The sequence below is a fragment of the Podarcis cretensis genome (assembly GCF_951804945.1).
Source record: "Podarcis cretensis genome assembly, chromosome: 8".
Classification (NCBI taxonomy): domain Eukaryota; kingdom Metazoa; phylum Chordata; class Lepidosauria; order Squamata; family Lacertidae; genus Podarcis; species Podarcis cretensis.
Genome location: NC_137177.1, coordinates 11,574,448 through 11,595,754, shown reverse-complemented (window position 1 = coordinate 11,595,754; position 21,307 = coordinate 11,574,448). Strand labels below are relative to the sequence as shown.

At 48.1% G+C, this 21,307-nt stretch overlaps 1 protein-coding gene across 1 annotated transcript in view; it reads left to right on the top strand.

The window, feature by feature from the left end:
* Nucleotides 1-311: 311 nt before the first annotated feature.
* GRIK5 (glutamate ionotropic receptor kainate type subunit 5) overlaps nt 312-21,307 on the top strand; it is a 91,400-nt gene continuing 70,404 nt past the window's right edge. The window contains exon 1 of the mRNA XM_079985330.1: nt 312-1,548. The gene's annotated coding sequence lies outside the window, so the exon portion shown is untranslated. The remainder of the gene's footprint in view (nt 1,549-21,307) is intronic.

Genomic DNA, 21,307 nt, shown 5'->3' with positions numbered 1-21,307 from the left:
GTAACTCCCAACCTAGTAAAAAAAAAAAGATGTTTATGATGCAAGGCGGTGGTAAAAGGAGAGGCAGTTTGCACAGGCTCAGAGGCACTCTTGCTATGTGCAATCCTCAACACCCTAAAGCTGAGCGCCGGTGTGTGTGGAGGGGGGGGGGGACAGGTGTCTGGGTACACATCGCAGCTTAGGTTCACAGATGCGCGCGCGCAATCGCGCTCCTCGCGGGCCGCCGGAGTGAGTCCGGATTGCAGCGAGCCTCATCAAGATTCTGTGCGCGCCGGCGAAGCGATGCAGCGCATGCCAATGCGCCTCTCTGCTCTCCCTCCTCCGACGCCGACGCCGCGCTCCCCTCCCCAAGTCCACCACCCCCTCCCAGCAGTGGGAGCCTGGTGAGAGGGAGAGAAAAAGGCAGTGCTGCCGCCGGCCAACGCCCCTCCCAGCCTCGACACCCCCAAAGGGACACCCCCCCCAGCCTAGCCACCTCCGCTTCCGCGCAGCGCCCACCCCCTCTCTCGACGGGGGTGTAGCTGGATAACGGGAGGGCGGAAGAAGAAGGGAGAAGGAAGGAGCGTTTCGGCTGCTGCGGCTTTGGCAGCCAACAGATCGCAGCCTCTGGCCTCCCCCGCCTGGCTATGGGGGGTGGGTGGTAACGGGGGGGGGGAGAGAAGGAGGAGGGGGCCAACCGGAGAGATCTCGTTCCTCCCCATCACCACCCCCCAGGAGGACCATCCAGACGTGGACCGCGGATCTTCGCCCCTCCACTTCGCTTGCCTCCGCCGCCGCCGCCGCCGAATGATTGAAGAATCGTAGAAAGAGAGAGAGAGAGAGAGAGAGAGAGAGAGAGAGAGAAAAGGGGGGGCCGCTGCGTCTCTCCCACCCAATTTGCAGAAGGAGGCTCGACGTTTGCTCCCAGAATCCAGAATTGGGGGGGGGGGGTGAGCCAGAAGAAGACAGCGTTCGATTACAGAGGAGGGGGGTCCGGGAAGGGGGTCCTACCCCCACCCCCCCGAAAAGGGGGGTGCTGCATCCTGGAGAGACGGACATGGGGAGTTTCCTATTTTATGGGCAGTTCTCCCCCCCCCCTGACAGGAGGGGGCCTGCGAGGCTTTGACTCCTGAGACATCTGATTAGCCCCCCCCCCTTCCTCCAACAACCCCACACGACCCTGAACTTGCTGTGCACCACGGTTTGGCTGCAAGGGGCTGGGGGGGCCAGGCCCCCTGGGAGCAAAGGACCCCTCTTGTCTCACTCTCCCCCCCCCCAACCATTTTCTTCTCTTGAGCCTTGCGGTACTGGGGCTGTTTTCTGGATGGAGAGGTGATCCGAGAGTTCTCCAAGGATACTCCGTGGAAGGGAGATTCTGAGGGAGCCGAGATCTGGAGAGTGTACGATTTTATTTTCCAGAGAAATATATATATATATATATATTAAAGAAAGGGGTGGGGGAGAACGGCCTCTCCCCAAGGAAGACCACAGAGGAAAGTGGGCCTCCCCCCTCTCGAAGAGGGGGAGCTGCAAGGAGACAGAGGCCGGGGGGCGCAGTTCACGGATTCCGTAAGTGGGGAGCACTTGGCTCTTACATTTCTTCGGGGGGGGGGGGATGTGGGGTGGGCGAAAGAAGGTGCCTCTGTGTTTGTTGTCCCCCTTTCCTCGCTCCCTCAGATGTGGCCTCCGTCCAAGGGCACTACAGGCATATGTGAGGGTGATGGGGGGGAATTGGTGGGTCTTGGGGGGCAGGGATCAGAAGGGGGTGTTTGGATTTGAGGCTGGAGGGTGGGTGGGTTGCCTTTCAAATGCTGTGTTTGGGCTGAGTGGTTGGGTGGCTCGACGGAGACGTACGACATAGAAGGTGGCGGAACTGGGTGAAATGGGTTTTTGGGGTGAGTGGGTGGGGGTCGTGGAGAGGGGTGGGGAGATGCCACACGAAGATGCAGTTTATCTTCCCATCTGCCCACCCTCCTGCACCATCCACTGCTTGCCATAGATCATGTCTTTCCCCTCCTAATCTCGCATCCCATCTCCCCCCCAACCCCCCCAATGAATTATTACATTTGAGCCGCACGCTCACCGCTGCTTTAGAAAAAGACTTATTTACAGCAGCCGAATACCCCAGGGCTTCCCCCTCCCCACTGCCTCTCCCTCGCCTTCCTAGGCTTTCTGGCTCCCTCAATCTAGGCCAGAGAGCTCTCTTGGTCTCCCCGTTGGCCTAGCTTGTTTCTGTTAGCCAGGCCCATCAGCCGAGGCCACAGCCCTCCCTACTCCTTGTTAATGGAGGGGATGGTGCAGGTGGGTGGCATCGGACAAATCCATGGGCTTTTCCAGCCCAGTAGGCAAGGCCGACAGAGTCTCGGTTGGAGAGCAGAGTTCTGGGGATAACTAAGGAATACATGTGTCGGAGATGGGTTTAAGCCCGCACAAGTTTCTAGCCCACATTGTGTGTGTGTGTGTTCACTAGTGCACTTGCTCACAACTGGCTGCTGCACCAGTCTTTTGTGGCATATTGGTGGTCTAAGGGGCGGAAAGAAAGAAAGAAAGAAAGAAAGAAAGAAAGAAAGAAAGAGAAAGGGCCAACTCTGTTTCAGGATACAAAGGCCCCGTTGCCTCTAGGCCATTCTTAGTTGCCACAGGCTACACAAAGTCTGCCTGCCTGCGCAAGTCTCCTTTACTCCCTGTGTAATTTTTAAGAAACACTTCTCTCGTTCTGTCCCCTTTCCTGGCTCTTCTGCAAATCTCTGTCTGTGTGTCAGAACAGAACCATCAGAAGCTTCCCAGCTTCTCCCACCATGCATTGCTCTGGTAATCCTTACAACAGCCCTCAAAGGTAGGCCTCTGTTGCTATAATTTCTCGGTCCATTGTTCTCAAGTTAGACTTTAGGCCCACAGACATTCCCTGCTCTGTTTCCAGCTCCTTTACCCCCACAATGCAGTTCACTCCTTGTTTCCTTCCTTCCTGAAAGAGGTCTCCTGAGGTCTCTCCATCTTCTGACGTCTTCTTTTGCATCCTCTCAAGCCTCTTCGCCACTGTCCCAATCCTTCTGCCCAGGACACCTGCTTGGGCAACTCTCGGGTTCACCCCCCCCCCCCCGTTCCATAACACCGGATATTCTCCCTGGTATCTCCAGCTCCCCCTCCCACAACCCCACCTTCCACTCCAAATCCTCCCCATGCAAAACAGAGGCAGGCTTTTGAGACTTAGGAAGCAGCCTGCCATCAGGCAAACTATTTGTCCACCTAACCCAGTGCTGCCTGCTCTGACTGGCAGTCACACTCTCGCATCTCAGGCAGAGGTCTTTCCTGACCCCTTTCTAACTGGAGATACGAGGGATCGAACCCCTGGACCTTGTTCCTGTAGAGCACTGAGTTATGGTCCCACCCTCAAGCTCCCATCCCACATTGATCCCACGTTGGGTCTCTTAATGCAGGTTTCCCATTGGGACACCTAGTTGGCCACTGTGAGGACAGAATGTCTGATCCCGCAGGGATCTTCTTTCATTGTTCCTTACAAACCCACCTACATGTCTGAAAGCAGCAATGACCAAGGATGGGGCATCATTAACGACTGTTTGGAAGAGGGAAATTCAGCAACTTTTCTGCCCCGCTTGCTGAAATTGCAACCTCCTGCATAAGCTCCCTGATTCCTCCTCCAGCCACGGCCGTGTTTCCTTTCTCCAGGTGCACCTCCTTGCTCCTAACCCAACCTTCTTGGTTGGTTCTTTGTTGTCATCCCAGCCTGCCTCCATTCTCCCATCCCCAATCTGCCCCTAGGCAAGCTACTATCTCCTCCTCCTGTGGTGCCCTTTGCTCTCCCCCCATCATACTTCCATCCTCCTTGTTTGCTCCTTGGAAGTAATCCTTGACCTCCCTCTCTGTATGTGATGATGTGACCTCTCTCTCTTGCCCGACTCCCTTCCTTCCTTTGAATCTCACACCCAACACCCTTTGCTTCCCATTAAGAGCCGGCTCGGCCATTGCTTAGCAGGGTGAAGTGGCCCAACTCAGGTAGCAAATTTATTTGGTGGAGGTTGGCGGGAAGAGCAGCACATTGTTAACGGCTTAGTTGGCGCCCACCATGGTGGGCCCTAAATGTCAACCGAGGAGGCTTTCTTATTCGGATCTCATCCGGCTTCCACACGGTGCCCTGTGCCCGCTAACTTCCCTCTTTTCCTTCTCTCCAGTGCCCGCCTCCTTCTCCTCTCCTGACCAGCTGGGAATTTTGGAACCCCTGTGCCCTATTTCCACCCCCTTTCCTCTCTGCCCCTTTCTGTCTTGGGTGCGCAGCAGCCTTGCTGAGCAGCTGTTGAGGCCGCGGGTGGCGGTTGGTGAGGAGAGGGGTAGAGCTCTGCCCCTGCCAGCCCCAGTTAGCATCTCCCCATCCCCCTGGCAGCTTCACCAAGCTCCGTGGCAAGAGACGGAAACGGATCCGAGACAGGGACCCAATTGCTGTGACAGCCACAGCAGATTTGCCGAGGCCTGGGTGTCGCAGCCTTCCTGGGGCTTTGGTGGAGTGTGGTGGTGGGGGGAGGAAATGGGGTGGGGGGCCAGGGAGGTGCACGGGTTTGTGTCTCTCTCTGTGTTTAACGTCTCTCTGTGTGGCTCAGGAAGCGAAAGGGAAAGGACCGTGGCGTTTCTGAGTGCTAGGGAGCTCAAAAAGGTCTCATTTCCTTATGCAAGCTTTCCTTGCTCTGTTTGCTGGGAAGAAAAGGAGCTGTTTTATTCAGGGGGAGTTTTTCCTGGGGAAGAAGGGATGGGAAGTAGCAAGGAAAATGCAAGCGTCTGAGGCTGGAGGGTGCCAGCGTTGAGCTCTGGGTCCTCAGCAACAACTTGGCTTGTTGTGGCACCTGCTTAGGAAATGTGCATGTTTCGTGGTCTGGTGTGTCTCCATGACTGCATGCACATGCTCCGTTTGAAGCACTATAAACTGTCATGGCTTCCCCCAAAGAATTCTGGGAACTGCAGGTCCCAGAGTGGAATACTGATCATTCCCTCTTCCCAGGGAACTCTGGGGATTGTAGCTGTTAGCTGGGTAGTGCGGTCTCCTGACAACTCTCAGCACCCTTAACAAACTACAGCTCCCAGAATTCATTGGGAGGGGGAGCCACAACTGTTTAAAGTGGTATCACGGTGGTTAAAATGTTTGGTGTGACCATGGTTCAAGAGTTGGACTGGAGTGTAGAAAGTCTGGCCCTCCAGAGATGCTGCTGGACTAGAGCTCCCATCATACCCAGCCGTCGTGGCTAATGCCATCTGCAAGGCCACAGCATTCCCCAGTTTTTTCCGTGGGTCTAGGCTGGGCCTGTGGGATTTGTGACTCTACAGTTCACCAGCAGCGGAGAAACATCTCTGCTTTGCTTTTTGCCCGAGATGGCAAAGATGGGGCAGTGTTGTTGAGCATTTTGCGGCTGCAATAAATCGGGGTGGGGACTGCAATTCAGCTTGATGGGTCGTGTTCAGCAGGCACAGCTGGTGGTCACAGGGATGCTTGTGACTTTGGACACTGGTGGCGATTTTAGGGCCCACCACAATAGGAGATCAACATGTGCTCTGTGCTGTGAAAACGATCCAGAACATCTCCCTGGATCGCTACGTGGTGTCCATTTCTTTCTCGACCACCTCCTTCTGAATCCCTATTCCCAGACCACAGGTTTTTACCCAAGAAGTATACCCCTCAACCCCCATTGCAAAAATACCAAAGTCCCAGCACTGCATGGGGCTCTATTTATCCCTTGTTATTCTTGCCCCTCTCCTTTTGTTTTGTCTCCCACAGCCAACGTTTAGACTGTAAGTTGCTTGGGGCACAGACTGATCTGCCTGCTGTCCTCAAGTACATTGATGGTTCTAGAGAGGAATAATAATAATAATAATAATAATAATAATAATAATACCATTACAATTTGGGTGCATGGGGACTGCTTCTCATTGGTTCCCTTCCTTTGGTGAATTCATTGGTTGCAGGCCTGTTTTATTTTTGTTTAATTCTGCCATTGCTTTATCCCTGTGTTGGCACTGTAAGCTTGGCGGGGGGGGGGGGAGGTCTTTGGGCACGACATCCCCAGTTGTTCCCCTTAACTTGAAAGAGTTTGAGGCATGCACTTGTACTCTGGTTTTGTCCTACTGAGAATAAGCCCAACTCCTTTTCTTCTACACATGCATTAAAATGTGTTGGGAATGAGGTGGTAGAGTCCTTGAATGGGAGAGGACTGTACCACTTCACAGGCTGCAGATAGCAATTGCTTCCCTAAATGGTGGAAAAATCCCTATCAACCCCCCACCCAAAAAAACCCCACCTAAAGCAAAACATCAGATTGTTCATAGTAAGCCTTAACAGTTCAAAAGACGTAAGATATGTTTCCCCAACCTGGTGTCTTCCAAAGGTTTTGGATCACAACTCCCATCGTTCCCTGCCGGCGTAGCTGAGAGTTGTAGCCGAAAACTCCCAGAAGCTGGGGAAGGCTGAGTAGGAGTTCAGAAATGTAACATTTCTATCCACTGATAAAAAATTCAGACTTAACAAGTGGAAAATCTAGAGCAGTGATCTTCAGCTTCTCCAGACTCGAAGCCCACCTCTGATTCCTAACCTGCAATCTGGGACCCGCTTTCCCACATTCTCTTTTGATCTATACTTACTATAATATGCTAATGAGGCATATTATTGAATCTTGAAGTGGCAATTCACAGAGCAATGGACACAGTGGTATCTTAGCATTACTACTAAATGAAAACCAGCAAGAAATTAACTTCCCCCTGATTCCAGCCCTACTGCAGGAAGTGCAGTGAGGCTGATGTTTTTATCCCTGCTTTTTCTACCCTCCAACATTTCTCCGATGAAAATAGGGACATCCTATTCAGTTGTTGTTGTTGGGCTGCCTTCAGATGTCTTCTACAGGTTGTATCTCCTTGGCTCGGAGGTTGCATAACTCCATACCCTCCAACATTTCTTCGATGAAAATTTATTGTTGTTGTTTAGTCGTTTAGTCGTGTCCGACTCTTCGTGACCCCATGGAGCAGAGCACACCAGGCACTCCTGTCTTCCACTGCCTCCCGCAGTTTGGTCAAACTCATGCTGGTAGTTTCGAGAACACTATCCAACCATCTCGTCCTCTGTCGTCCCCTTCTCCTTGTGCCCTTCATCTTTCCCAACATCAGGGTCTTTTCCAGGGAGTCTTCTCTTCTCATGAGGTGGCCAAAGTATTGGAGTCTCAGCTTCAGGATCTGTCCTTCCAGTGAGCACTCAGGGCTGATTTCCTTCGGAATGGATAGGTTTGATCTTCTTGCAGTCCATGGGACTCTCAAGGGTCTCCCCCAGCACCATAATTCTTTATGGTCCAGCTCTCACTTCCATACATCACTACTGGGAAAACCATGGCTTTCACTATACCGATGAAAATAGGGATGTCCTAAAGAAAAGCGGGACGTTCCGAGATCAAATCGGGAAACTGGATGGCTTCTGTAAATCCGGGTCTCTCCCTGGAAAATAGGGGCACTTGGAGGGTCTGTAAACTCTCATATCCTGTAGCCAGACTTCTGCCGTCACTTCCTGGGTTCCCTTGTTGCTGCCATGATGTCAACTGCTGGGCAACCAAGCTACCCGCAGAAGGAGACACTTTGGCATTCCAATCTCCAAAGTACTTCCATTCTGGGAGAAGTCTAGAAAGCCGTCGAGACAGACTGGAAAGCAAGCAGAGTGTCCCTTGTTCCATTGAAAAGCTCCCTCACTAAAGACGTAACTCTAGGAAGGTGGGCCACGTGGTTAGCCAGAAATGCTGTTTTTATTGAAAAAAAAGGCTCTTAACTATCTCTTGACCCATCGCGAAAATGAGTGTCTTGTCCGAAGAAGTTGCTGTAGCCCAGAAACTGCATGAAATGCTCCTTTGGTTTGGTCAGCCTTAGCTTGGAGTCCAACATGGCAGCATCAGCATTGTCGTGACCCATCTGGGATGGGCTCACTTCCTCCCTGTGGGTCCTGACCCACTGGTGGAAGACCTCTGATGCTGAACAGAAACATCCATCAATTTATTGCAGGCAGTACACCAAGCACTTTAAAAGGCATACTGTGCAGGGAAATCTCACAGCAGCACAGGTTGAGAACAGTTGTACTGTATAAAGCAGGCATAGGCAAACTCTGGCCCTCCAGATGTTTGGGACTACAATTCCCATCATCCCTGACCACTGGTCCGGTTAGCTAGGGATGATGGGAATTGTAGTCCCAAATATCTGGAGGAATGGAGTTTGCCTATGCCTGGTATAAAGCTTCGATAATGTTGAGTGAGGCCCTGAAGATTGTTCTTCCAGGTTCAGGCATGGATTTGCTTACTTCTTCTCACTGCTACAGATAGTAAGCAACTCCTTTGCCAGTGATACTGTTGGGATTTTACCCTCCATTAGATATTTAACATACAATTGAACTGACCTTCTGGGTAGTTTGATCAGCAAAAAGCCAATCCATCCATCCCTCCATCCATTGACTGATTAAGCAATCAATTAATTAATTAACTGAAGGGGAGAACCATGTATGCCACTTTGAGCTTCCTTGAAGAAAAAGGTGAGATAGAAATGAAATAAGTAAATAAGCAAGTAATATAATGAATATAATGTATGCTGCTGAACTCCAGCACAGAAAATACAGAACGGAAGGGCACAGAACGTATTTTCTTTCTATAATATCGTGGTTATGATTTGATAGACGGGGTGCAGAAGAAGGGGAGAAACAACAACGCCATGCGAAAAGGGGTGGGAAGTCGACAAAAATAAGAGAAAAGATGAAATTGTGTTTTGGCTGTATATGCTAAAAATGTTGAAACTTAATAAAATATAAAGGGAGGGAGGGATGGAGGAAGGAAGGGAAAGTAAGTAAGTAAGTTCTTTATCACTAGGGAGGTGAAATCCCTGCCAAACTTCATGTGCCCCCCCCCATTAGCTATGAGACAGTGGATTTGAAATAGTGGAGGGTTTAAGGGATATGTTTACTTCCTGCAGTGGTGGCTTGCGGTATACCATGGAAAACGAGAGGGCCGGCTGGTCATTTTGGGATAGTTCTTCCTGCCTGATTTGCCAAGATGCTGACTGTAGAACACGATTGTGCTCAGATGGCATATTGAGCTGGGCATGCAGACTGGAGCAGATCATGCGTTGATGCTTGCTTGAAGACTTGCGTGTGCTTTCTTGGTTTCTAACATTTTTTTCCCCTCGGGGGCAGCGGCTGGATGTAGTGGAATTGATGGGTGCTGCCGCCTTGATGCTGCGAAGCTCCCGGAGAAGGGAGATGTCATAGAGAGCTCTGGGTTTCCTTTTCAAATACTGTATCTGTGGCAGAGGAAATCAGATTGCATTTCTCCAGTACTGGCATTTTCAGGGTGCCAACTTGACTTGCAACAGGGCTAGTTTTTTAATACCAGGCATCTGTGCTTGGACTGGAATATTTGTTTAAAGAGAGAGCTTCAGAGCATGTGCAGAATGGCGTCTCCCTGCAAACTGGCCACAGTCGAAGCACATCTGAACTTTCAAATTTTCCCTGCTTTTGCCACTTTGTCCTCTGTGCCCAACATATCAGTCAACAGGAATGCTCTGTCCCTCCTCTGTGAGCTTGCATACACGTGGCTACTAGGCTAGAGTGATTCATTCATTCATTTGTGTAATATATTTATGTCTTGCCTTTCTTCCGAGCTGGGATTCCAGGTGGCTTACTACAACACTTAAAAATGTATATATAAATTATAAAAATGCAAACTGGTTAGAAACAAAACTTAAAACACATCAGAACACATTTAGAACCAGTAATTGAAATCCAGTTTGCCTCTAGAGCAGCCCTGATCCTTAGTTTCCAAAGGTCTGTCAGAAGAGGAAGGATAACAAAGAGGGAGCCAGTCTAACCACTCTTGGGAGCGAATGCTGCAATATGGGAACAGCCACCGAAAAGGCTCCTTCTCACATCATCACCAACCGGGCTTCTGATGTTGATGGGACCGAGAGGAGGTGCTCAGCTGGGCATCTTAGCACCAGGGCAGGTTCATATAAGGAGATATGATCTTTCAGGTAGCCTGGTAGCCAAGTCATATATGCAGAGCTGACCTCAAGGATTTGGCTTTCAGGCTCCCTGGTCCAGTGACAGGGTAGAAACTGCTGTTGTTTACAACAGGAGTTTCATTGCCATTGAGGTGGCACACCTGTGTCTCGGCTGGAATGGAAGTGAGGACCAAGGGCTTACTCACACTTGTCTTTTGCCCTGTTCTTCCAGGCCCAGGTTCATGCCAGGAGAAGGAAAACTGGTCCTAAACCTCTGCTGCCTTGCAGGATATCTTCAGGAGAATAAACCCCTAAGGAATAAACCCTTAGTCCCTAAGACGGTTGGATGGCACCTTGTACGCCTCCTTCCGCAGCTCCACATCAGTGAGTCTGAGAGGGGGGGTCTTGTCATCTGGGCAACCCAGGACCTCCATGCACACCGCCCAAGCTTGCACCCAGAGGAGGTCACTTTGGCATTGCTAACGCAGAGGTTCAGCTTCACCCCCGGAGGCCAGTGTGGTGTAGAGGTTAAGAACGGTGGACTCGTAATCTGGTGAACCGGGTTCGCTTCCCTGCTCCTCCACATGCAGTTGCTGGGTGACCTTGGGCTACTCACACTTCTCTGAAGTCTCTCAGCCCCACTCACCTCACAGAGTGTTTGTTGTGGGGGAGGAAGGGAAAGGAGAATGTTAGTCGCTTTGAGACTTCTTAGGGTAGTGATAAAGTGGGATATCAAATCCAAACTCCTCCTCCTCCTCCTCCTCCTCCTCCTCCTCTTCTTCTCCTCCTCCTCCTCCTCCTCCTCCTCCTCCTCCTCCTCCTCCTCCTCCATTGTCTCTCAAGACAGATGGCTGCCAACACTTTATGTGACTTAATATAAGGCAGCTTCTTTAGCTTGTGAACCCCCCGCTTCCAAACTGAAGTGGTAAAGGGTGAGGGGATGTCTTCAAGGAAAGCATGTTTTACAGGAGTTGGGATATTAGTCTGCTTTGATCATTTGCAAGACTTCAGCCCTTCTGTAAGTGCAGGAGCTGAGGAGAGCAGCATGGGCCAAGTGGTCTCGGCTGTCCCTTGATAACTGAACTCCTAGGACTGGGAAATCTTTATAAACAATTATATGTAGATACACACACGCTGAGTTCGATGATCTGTCTGTTGAGCCTGTACATAAGTAAAGCCCCTACGTTGCAGGGTGAAGGTTAAAGATGCTTGTTGGGTCTGGGAAGGGTAAAGGCCACAGGTCTAGGGAATGAATCTGCGCAGGGGGACAGAGCCACTACCAGCATCTCTGTAAGCTGATTATCTCCACAGCCTTCTCCTTGCTAGGATTGCAGCTGGGAGCGCAGGAGGCCTTTGATCCCATTAAACTCTTACCAGGGCTTTGCCCACAGCTAATCGGGGACTTCCTGCTAAGAACCGCTGTAATACAACCTACCTCCGAACATTTGACGGAGGAAACAAGCCATGCTTAGGGTCTCTTTTTCTTGCCACCAGCTCAGTATGGCAGGGCAGGGCTTTGAGAAAAGTCTTCTAGATTGTTGAAAAAAAGGAATCTAGCACACGACCCGCAGCTGTGGCTTGCCAGGGGCTGAACTGATGTGGTTAGGTTTTGCACACACACCCTCTCTCTCTGCAGCTGCCATGCGCTCATGGGGTGAAACGGTCCCTCGGCTGAGTAGCATAAGGAATCGGCAACGTTCCAGGGGCTCAGTCCAGTTCCCCGTATCATTATAACCCCACCCATGCTTTTTATGCATCACTTACTTCCTGCCCCCCCCCCCAAAGTGTGATATAGGTAAAGGTACTTGAACCTTCTCCTTGGTGCATGGGCATAGTTGGGCAGCAGCCCCCCCCCCCCGTAAACCAAGTAAATAAATAGAAATACTTCACTAAAAGTAGAAATGATCAGAATATTTGAAATTGAAATGCTCACGGAGGTCTCTTGATGGTGTTGCGCTGCATTCTAGCGATGCAACTGGCAATCCGACTGAGCGATAGACAGAGCCAGAGAGAGGGTGATGACAGGCGGGTGTCCTCCCCCCCCAACACAAATAATAATAATAATATATATATATATAGTTGGGCGGCTTCCAACAAAATATTAAACTACAAAACATTGAAAGCTTCCCTAAACAGGGCTACCTTCAGATGTCTTCTAAAAGTCTGGTGGTGGTTGTTCTTTTTGACATCTGGTGGGAGGGAGTTCCACAGGGTGGGTGCCACTACCAAGAAGGCCCTCTGCCTGGTTCCCTGTAACTTGGCTTCTCGCAGTGAGGGAACCGCCAGAAGGCCCTCGGGCAGAACGATGGGGGTGGAGATGCTCCTTCAGATCTTGGCTATGCCCATGCCTTGGTGTGAGGAGGAACAGGCTGAGCTCACTTATTGCAGGAGAGCATAGGGACCTGCAACGGACCACAGATCCAACACATTGTCTACGCTTGGCTGGCTGTGGCTCTTTAGGATTCCATTTCTTTGGGGGGGGGGTCTCTCATCCCTACCTGGAATGAACCTTGACCTCCTGCATGCTGATGCTGTGTAGTCACTGAGCTGCCCCCTTCCCTGGAGTGATAAGTAGCAACCATTTCTTTTTATTTAAGTAATGTATTGATTAACTGGGACGTAGGTGGCGCTGTGGTCTAAACCACTGAGCCTAGGGCTTGCCAGTCGGAAGGTCGGCGGTTCGAATCCCCGCGATGGGGTGAGCTCCCGTTGCTCGGTCCCTGCTCCTGCCAACCTAGCAGTTCGAAAGCACGTCAAAGTGCAAGTAGATAAATAGGTACCGCTCCAGCGGGAAGGTAAACGGCGTTTCCGTGTGCCGCTCTGGTTCGCCAGAAGTGGCTTAGTCATGCTGGCCACATGACCCAGAAGCTGTCTGCGGACAAATGCTGGCCCCCTTGGCCAGTAAAGCGAGATGAACGCTGCAACCCCAGAGTCGTCTGTGACTGGACCTAACGGTCAGGGGTCCCTTTATCTTTACCTATTGATTAACTGGAGTATTCATAGCCTGCTCCTCCAGTGTAAATACACCAGTCAGGGTGGCTAGGATTGTATAAAAGTTGCAGTTTTATAAATAAGTTTTTAGATATTTTTACTTTGGATTTTTTTCTTTTAAAAAGATTAGGTCTCTAGTAGGGCTGAGCAATACGTGGTTTTCAGCATCGTGATATATCACCGGCTAAACATGATGATACAGTGGAACCTCGGTTGTCGAACATAATCCATTCCAGAGGACCGTTTGACTTCCGAAATGTTTGACAACCGAGGCGCAATTGACAGTCGCCAATTGCAATTGAGAAAATGGAGAAATGCACCTCGGAAGCCGTTCAACTTCCTAGGCACATTTGAAAAGGAAGCATCCAATTCTGGGTTATCGGTGTTCGAAAGCCGAAACTTTCGACTTCCGAAGCATTTGACAACCGAGGTTCCATTGTATACCGATATATCACAATATCTGAAATAAGGATAGAGCTACATAGAGGCATTGGCAAGCTTCACGGTTTTTCTCTCATTGTGATTTTTGCATAGCACACACACACACACACACACCATGATTCACAATATATTGCCAGGTCAAAAATTATGAAACCGATATCACAATATGGACTTAAAACTGGTTTTGCATTATATATCACTATATCGCCCAGTGCTAGTCTCTAGCCCACAGATGGAGAAAGTAAGCCCTTTGGACGCTGTTGGACTACAACTCCCATCATCCTTGACCATGCTTGCTGGAGCTGATGGGAATTGTAGTCCAGCAACTTCAGGATGTTCCCCACAGGTTCCCCACACCTGCCTTACGGTTATGAAAGTTGGTTCAAAAGCTTGTGAGCGATATATTGTGTGGCATTTGTAAAGCCAAAAAGGAATTCGGTAGGGTTTGCAACAGAGAAGGACTTGAGCAGATCTTCCGTCTCTTGCTGTGCTGTGTCTAGAAGCAGAGTGAATTATAGAAAGTAAGGGAAGAGATATTCAAAGCTCCTTTGACCGGGGATCGCAGTGGGACCAGGAGGAAAATGAATTTGTGCATCCGCAGGCAGCAATTCTTCTATCATGCTGCCTCTATGTCTCTGAAAAACGGTTCTGGGCACACATGAGGATTATCTCACAAACACGATGACCAAGTGCTGAAGCCCCAAGCTGGTCACAACAGCACAGCTATAGCCACAAATAAGATGCCCTCTAGCTTGTGTCTGAATTATGTGCTCTGTGGGCACCCATAAAGAGCAGACTCCCAGATTTATGCCTTGTCTTGTTTTGTGGGCACAGCTGAGGTAATAAGACGCTCCACCCCAGTGGTTTTCTCAAATGGCGTTCGGGGAAATCCATGGGTTCATACTGGGGGTTCCTCAGGGACAAGATCCGTAATGGCAGACAAGTTTTACTGTCCCCCATTAACTAATCTCCCTCTGCATGAAGGGTTGCCATAAAGAAAAATCACCCTACTTGCCATACGTCTGGGTTTTCCTGGACATTTTTGCCAATTCAGCAGAAATCCTCCCGGGTGCCATTTGGCAACACGATTCCTGCATGTGTCCGGGAAAACCTGGACTTTTGGCAGCCCTACCTGCATGCAAGCTCTGTGTGAAGCCAGTTCAACCTGGGGAAGCAGAATGATTAATTGGTTAGATTAACCATTTAAATATGTGTGTGTGCGCGTGTGTGTATATGTATGTGTGAGTATGAAATATATGTATATCAGTGTGGAGTAGAGGTCCAAGTGCAGGACTACTGAACTAGGACCTGGGAGACAAGGGTTCAAATCCCCACCCAGCCCAGAATCCCACTGAGTGACTTTGGGCCAGTCACCGTCTCCCAGCCTGACCTACCTCACATGGTTGTTGTGAGCACAAAAATGGACTGGGGGAGAAGTGTGTAAGCCACTGTGATCTCGTTGGAGAAAAGGTGGGATATAAATATGTGTTGGTATGGGTGTGGGTGTGGATACACTTAGAATAACTTAAAATTATTTTTAAAGCAATTATTATTATTATTTTTTTAAAAAAAACAGATCCCAGAAAATCTTTTTTTGTTTTGTTTTGTTCCCTACAGGTTTGTCTCCCCTCTTCCCCGCTTTCCTCAGCACCATTTCCCTTTCTCATAGGGTCACCTTCCACATGCAGTTGATTTCTGTCAGATTGGGACCTGAGTTCAAATCTTTACCCTGAAGCTCCTTGGGCAACTGTGCAGAGCCACAGCGAAGTCTGACCTGCTTCGCTGGGTGGTTGTTAGAGTAATCAGATGTAAAAAAAGAAAAGAAAAGGATGGGGTTCCTGCACTTTTAAGAGTTGTATGGGGGAACAAGGGGGTGCACCATTTTATATTTTGTCTCAGGCAGCAGAATGTCTTGGGCCTCAGAATGGGTCGCAGAATCCTCAGTAGTGCAAAGCTTCTTCAGCAGACAGATCAGTGTGGAAAAACTTCCATGAAAGTGGATATTCTGAAAAACCAGTATTCTACCAAAGGAGAGAGGCATATTCCAGGCCGTGTACGCACTATTCATTTAAAGCACATTCAAAGGACATTCATTCCCTCAAAGAATTCTGGGCAATGTAGTTTCCCCCCTCACAGAGTTAGAATTCCAAGCAACCCTTAGCAAACCATAATGTTCAGAAATTTGTGAGGGAAATAATGTGCTTTGAATGTACTTTAAAGGTATCGTGTGTGCATCCTAAGTCTCCGAAGGCTCTCTCAAATTGTGGATAATGTCTTTTTGGTTGGGGTGCCTCTTCAGAATGGTTTTTTAAAAAGAGAGCTTTTTTATTATTAAATTTCAAGTATAAGCAACATAAACAACTCCAACCCCCACAGATGAGTGCAATATATCATGTCTGTGTTGAAAGCAACTCCAATCAAAATGTCCATCACATTTAAGTGACTTTCCATAGATAGCTGTGAGATGCTGGTATGTTTTGTTAAGACATATCTAATGAAACTTAGCCAAACAGCATAAAACTTGTTGGAATTACAGTATTTCTTTGTTCTTGTGGTTTGTGGGTTAATTTTTCCACGAGCACCCTGTCCAATAATTGCAGAAAAAACCAAGTTTCCATTAAGTTTGGTTTTTTATGACCTGGGTGCAATAATAGACACATGACAGAAAGTTTATAAAAATTATTTGTGAAATAGAGGAAGTCGAAAAATAGAGGGAGGGAATTCTTCTTCTCTTATAGCTCTAGAACTCATGAACATCCAGGGGAAGCTGAATGTAGAAAGGTTCTGGACCAAAATATTATAAATTGTTGATATACGGCCTTTATCCAAAGAATCTGTGGAGTAAAATCCTATTTTTACACCTTCTTTGGAACACTATGCTCCTGGAGTTTTGCTAGCCTGTTGTTTATGCTGAAATTATTTTGTTGCCAGGCAGAGAGCTTTCTAATTCTTCCAGGGTTTCGGTTTGTTTGTTTGTTAACCTTTTTAAGCAGCTTTAGAAGTTCTCTGTCAGCTGTGGGTTTGGGTTTGGTTTTTTTGTCGTCTCTTTGTTGTTGCTTTATTTTCCTGTTTGTTAATTATGCAGGGACGTCTTGTATGGTTTTCCCCTTTTTTTGTGACCTGCCTTGGGAAGACCTGAACATCCAAGGCAGAAATAGATAGAAAGAGAAAGAGTTGATGGGTGGGGGCAGAGAGGAATGTGGGTGAACAATAGAAGGAGAATCTAAGCCGTGTATTATAAATAGAAAAAAATGTCAGAGAACCCTAATTCATTCCCACCTACTCACATTAAACAGCAGCTCCTCGCTTTATTTATTGCTCTATCTCCCCTCCTTTATCTCGTTTGTAAGCTGAAGGTCTGTTATCTTGTCTCCTGCAAAAACCTCCATGTGGGTAACAAAATCTTTATGTACCACATATTTATCTCTCTGTGTATGTGTGTGTATATCTGCTCTGCCCTCCTGAGGGCCATTTAATATAATCAAGAGGTAAAGCTTCCTTTGGACAGTACTATTTTGGGCTGCAAGTGTGCTGTTATGTTTGAGGTGGGGGTCCATTTTTAAAAAATCCCTCATGGGCAGGAAGAATCCTCCCTAGCAGGTCACGGAGAAGCTAAATCTAACCTTTCTGCCTAACATGCTCATTTTGCATATATGTAGAGACTTTTGTTTTTATTTTTTAAACGGGGGGAATGGAGTATTGCAATTTCCCTTACCTGCCGCTTGTCCTGGGATAAATTGGACCACTTGGGGCTTTCTGAATTTACACCCTGAACCTGAGCAATCGAACGCTCAGTCCCTACATGACTAAATCCCTATATTTAGGCATGGAGTTCTTCAACCTCAGTTACCTGCTTAAGTGGGAACAAATATAGAAAATTCACGGGGTTGTGGGAGGACAAATTAAATATTGCGGAAAGTGATTTGCGCATTAAAAGTGCTGTGTAAAACTTTAATCAACGAGATGCCGAAAGTTGTGCTGGTTGCCTCGGGGAAGAGCCAGCGGGAGGAACAGTGTAATCTTTTTTGAGGTTTTTTTTTGGGGGGGGGGTGGATGCTCAGGGGGCATAAACCCAGCTCATCCCCCTTTGTCTCCCACCTTTTCCAGAAGACAACAGGCTGGGCAGAAGGGTTGTGTTAGGGCAGTCGTATTATCATCAGAGAACAGTTGGAGGATATGTGACAGGGCTTTTTCAATGGCACTTCCCATTCATGGAATGACCTGCCTGGCGATGTGCTTCTGTCTCCTCTCTATTGACTTTCAGTAGAAACCTAAAAACATTGTTTACCTAGGTATTCGGTGGCCAAAAGACCCTGTTCCTGGCAACTAGAGAACACTGACTGATATAATGTTTTTAGCTGTCTTTAGAATGTTTTTAACCGGTTTTTATTTTTATTTTTATATAGTTTTAAAATTATCATTGATGTTTTGGCTGCCCTGGGTTCTTTCAGGAAGAAAGGCGGGATATAAATTGAGTAAATACATAGTAATAAAGGTATATCTTACAGCAGGCATAGGCAAACTCGGCCCTCCAGATGTTTTGGGACTACAACTCCCATCATCCCTAGCTAACAGGACCAGTGGTCAGGGATGATGGGAGCTGTAGTCCTAAAACATCTGGAGGGCCAAGTTTACCTATGCCCTGAAGCACGAAACTAGCCGGCCGCCTCAGGTGTGACAAAGGATGCTATCCCATCACCAGTCCTGAATAAGATTTGACTTCTGTATGTAGAATGGGGAAGGAAGTCATCTTGCTCTTTGCGTCAGGTGACAAAATGTCCCGGGTCTGGCCCTGAGTCTGGACTATTTTCTTCCTGTGGGCGACATTCTGGCAGAGCTCTTGTGCATTTCATCACCTGTATAACCAGCAAAGAGTTAAGCGTGAAGGCTTTTCTCGCCACGGCCTTTCCCTGCCAGTCGAAGCTTTGCTTCTTGAATGTTTTGTTCGTCCCACAGCTGCCAAAGTTGCAGGAGCCCTGCCAGAAGTAAAGTTGGCAACCTTGCATGCCCACCTGCTATTCCTTCAGTGCTGTCCTGGTGTCCTGCAATGAACCCAGCAAACCTATACTCCTCGTCCGTCTTCACAGCCTCGGCTTGGATGTCTCCCGGGGAGCCTTCTTGCTAGATTTTCTAACAGCACTTTAAACTGTAGCTTGTTTGTTTTGTTTTTTTATAAAAAGGGATGAAATGTGGTAATTTAAAGCCCTTTAAGGCTGGTGTATCAATTTACATCACAATGAAAGCTGCCTAGGTCAAGAAAACAAACAATCCAGCCTTTCCCACTAGGCCAACCCTGCTGTGAAGGAACACAAAGGCAGTGATATGATTAATACAACAACAGCAGACCTGATTCTGCCTCCACCGCCATCCCATATTAATCTTTTTACTGGCTCCGCTGGGGTTATCCGTTTATCAGCCAACCAACCCGCCTGTAGTGCACCGTCTAACTAAGGCTACATTCACATCATACATTAGAGCATTTTAAACAGGCATGGCTTCCCCCAAAGAATTCTGGGAGCTGTAGTTTGTTAAGGGTGCTGAGCGTTGTTAGGAGACCTCGGAGAGCTACAGTTCCCGGAATGGCTTAGCAGTCAATCGCTCTTCACAGGGAACTCTGGAAATTGTGACTATAGGAGCAGAACCGGGATCTGCGAGCAGCTCTCGGCAAACCACAGATCCCAGAATTCTTTGGGGAGAATCCATTTTGGAAAGGGTGAACGAGGAAGCCTCGCCTTTTCAATGTGAACTTGAAATATACTCGGAGTCGAGAGTGGATCTCATGCTCTTTATTCAGCTCATAGTGGTGAGGAGGAATGGAAGTTCCCCCACAATATCTGCTTTATATACATTATTTACACAATGGGCTGCACGTGATTGGCTAATTCCGGGATTCTCCTGTAGGCCAATCAGGTTGTGGATTCACTTCCACCTGGAGCTGGATTGGGTGGCTCCTGCGGACCAATCAGACTGCTGCATTGTTCTAGGACCAATCAGGCTGCTGCATTCTGAATCCTATTGTTCTAGAACCAATCAGACTGCTGCATTTTGGATCCTATTGTTCTAGGATCAATCAGACTGCTGCATTTTGGATCCTATTCAACTCAGTACATAACAGAACTGAACTTAATTTCTCCTAGGCACAAGGTGGACACGAACAGGCCAGGTTCTGTCTGCGCCGTGGAGATGGGTAGCTGCTGATTTGGTTGGTGAGCTGTGCCCTTCACTGACAAACGCAGGGGTCACGGATACCACCGGGCAGCATAGGGCAAAGCTGAGCAGTGGGCAGCTATGCGTCCATACGACAGCACTGACAGCACTGCCTCCTTCCTTGGCTGCTGCTTCACATCTCCCTCAGGCAAGGACGTGCTTCTCCAACTCTCCCCCTTGTTGCTGCTCAGTGGCGGCGGCGGCTGAGGACGCCTCGGGCCCAAGCCTCACCATTTGTGTTGGCAGCTCTAAAGAGAGAAGCAGTCCCCAGATTGCAAATTTGGATGCCTGTGCTCCAGATTCGTTGGGACGCCATCGTTTGTACCAGGCTCTGAAAAGGAGCCTGAAAAGGACTGCTTCCTTTTCTCCAGACTGTGTCCAGTGCCAAAATCAGCAGAGGGCATCCTCTTGGTTGTTTTACCTTCCTCAGAAGTTTGTAGGCGGTGGATGAAAAGGCATTCTTTGTGGCAGCTCCTAAGTTGTGGAACTCAGAGGTGCATTTGGCTTCCTACAGTTTTCGGGTAATGCGGAAGACACACCGCTTTTGACCCAGGGTTTTTGATGCCTGAGGTGTGTGTTTTCACCCTGTTCCCGTGACTGTCATCTGATTTAACTGTTTTTAATTCTGAATTTTAAATTGCTGTAACCTGCCCCGGAACCTGCTGGCGGTGGACGGGTAATAAATTTAATGATAATAATAAACAGAAATATTAATAAGACACGCTATTCCCAACCAGCATGGTGCTAAGGTTTCTTTGAAAATAATAATAATGAAAAAAGCAGAATAATACAATCAGGGTAATCATGCACACAGGTACAAATGTGGGGTTCTACAAAGGATGGCATGGGTCCAGTACAGGTATAACTCACTGTACAAACAGTAAATTGTTTGGTGAGTCTTTCCAATCCACATGTGCTGATATAACTAGCTAAAGGGTACCAAGTTATAGAAAATACATCATTTTTTGTATGCCCTAACCCTGCTGTACCAATAATTCATTGAAAGTCTTTCCTAGGACCTGCCACTTATGTGCTATTTGCAATCAACAAGCTGCTAAGAGAAGTAATATTAGGTCTTTAAACAAAATATTATGGCTTATGTTCTCCAATAAATTTAATAATTCCAGTGCTGGTGCCATAGTGAAGGACTGGCCAATTACCACATTATTTCATCAAATACATATATCTAGGATACCTGTACTATTGGGCAGTGCTACCTCATGTGAAGGTAGGTGCCAATTTCTCTACCCAGTCTCCAACATTCAGATTTTGTGCTATTTGTGATTCTAGCATTGTGGCCTTTTCATTCCCGTGGTAGCCCATTTCTCACCAGTGGTGACAAAAATTAATTCACGGTTCCACATTATTTTGGTGCCTTGTTAACAAACCCAAACGTTATACAAGTGCAAACTTGCATGTTTTAGAAACCATTTTTTTTTGCGGAGGGTATCATTGACAGCATTTAGCGTGTGTCTCAAAAGCAGTAAAATTTTGGGTCACTCGTGCAGCACAGTGCAAGTAATCTAAAGTCACACTTGGTGCCTGTTCACTTATTTAATTGCCCCAAAGTGGGAGCTTGCTTCCTAATCCTTATATTTTAAATGGGGATGATAATCACAGAGCCTCTTGGGCTTGCTGATCAGAAGGTCGGCAGCTCAAATCTGTGTGATGGACT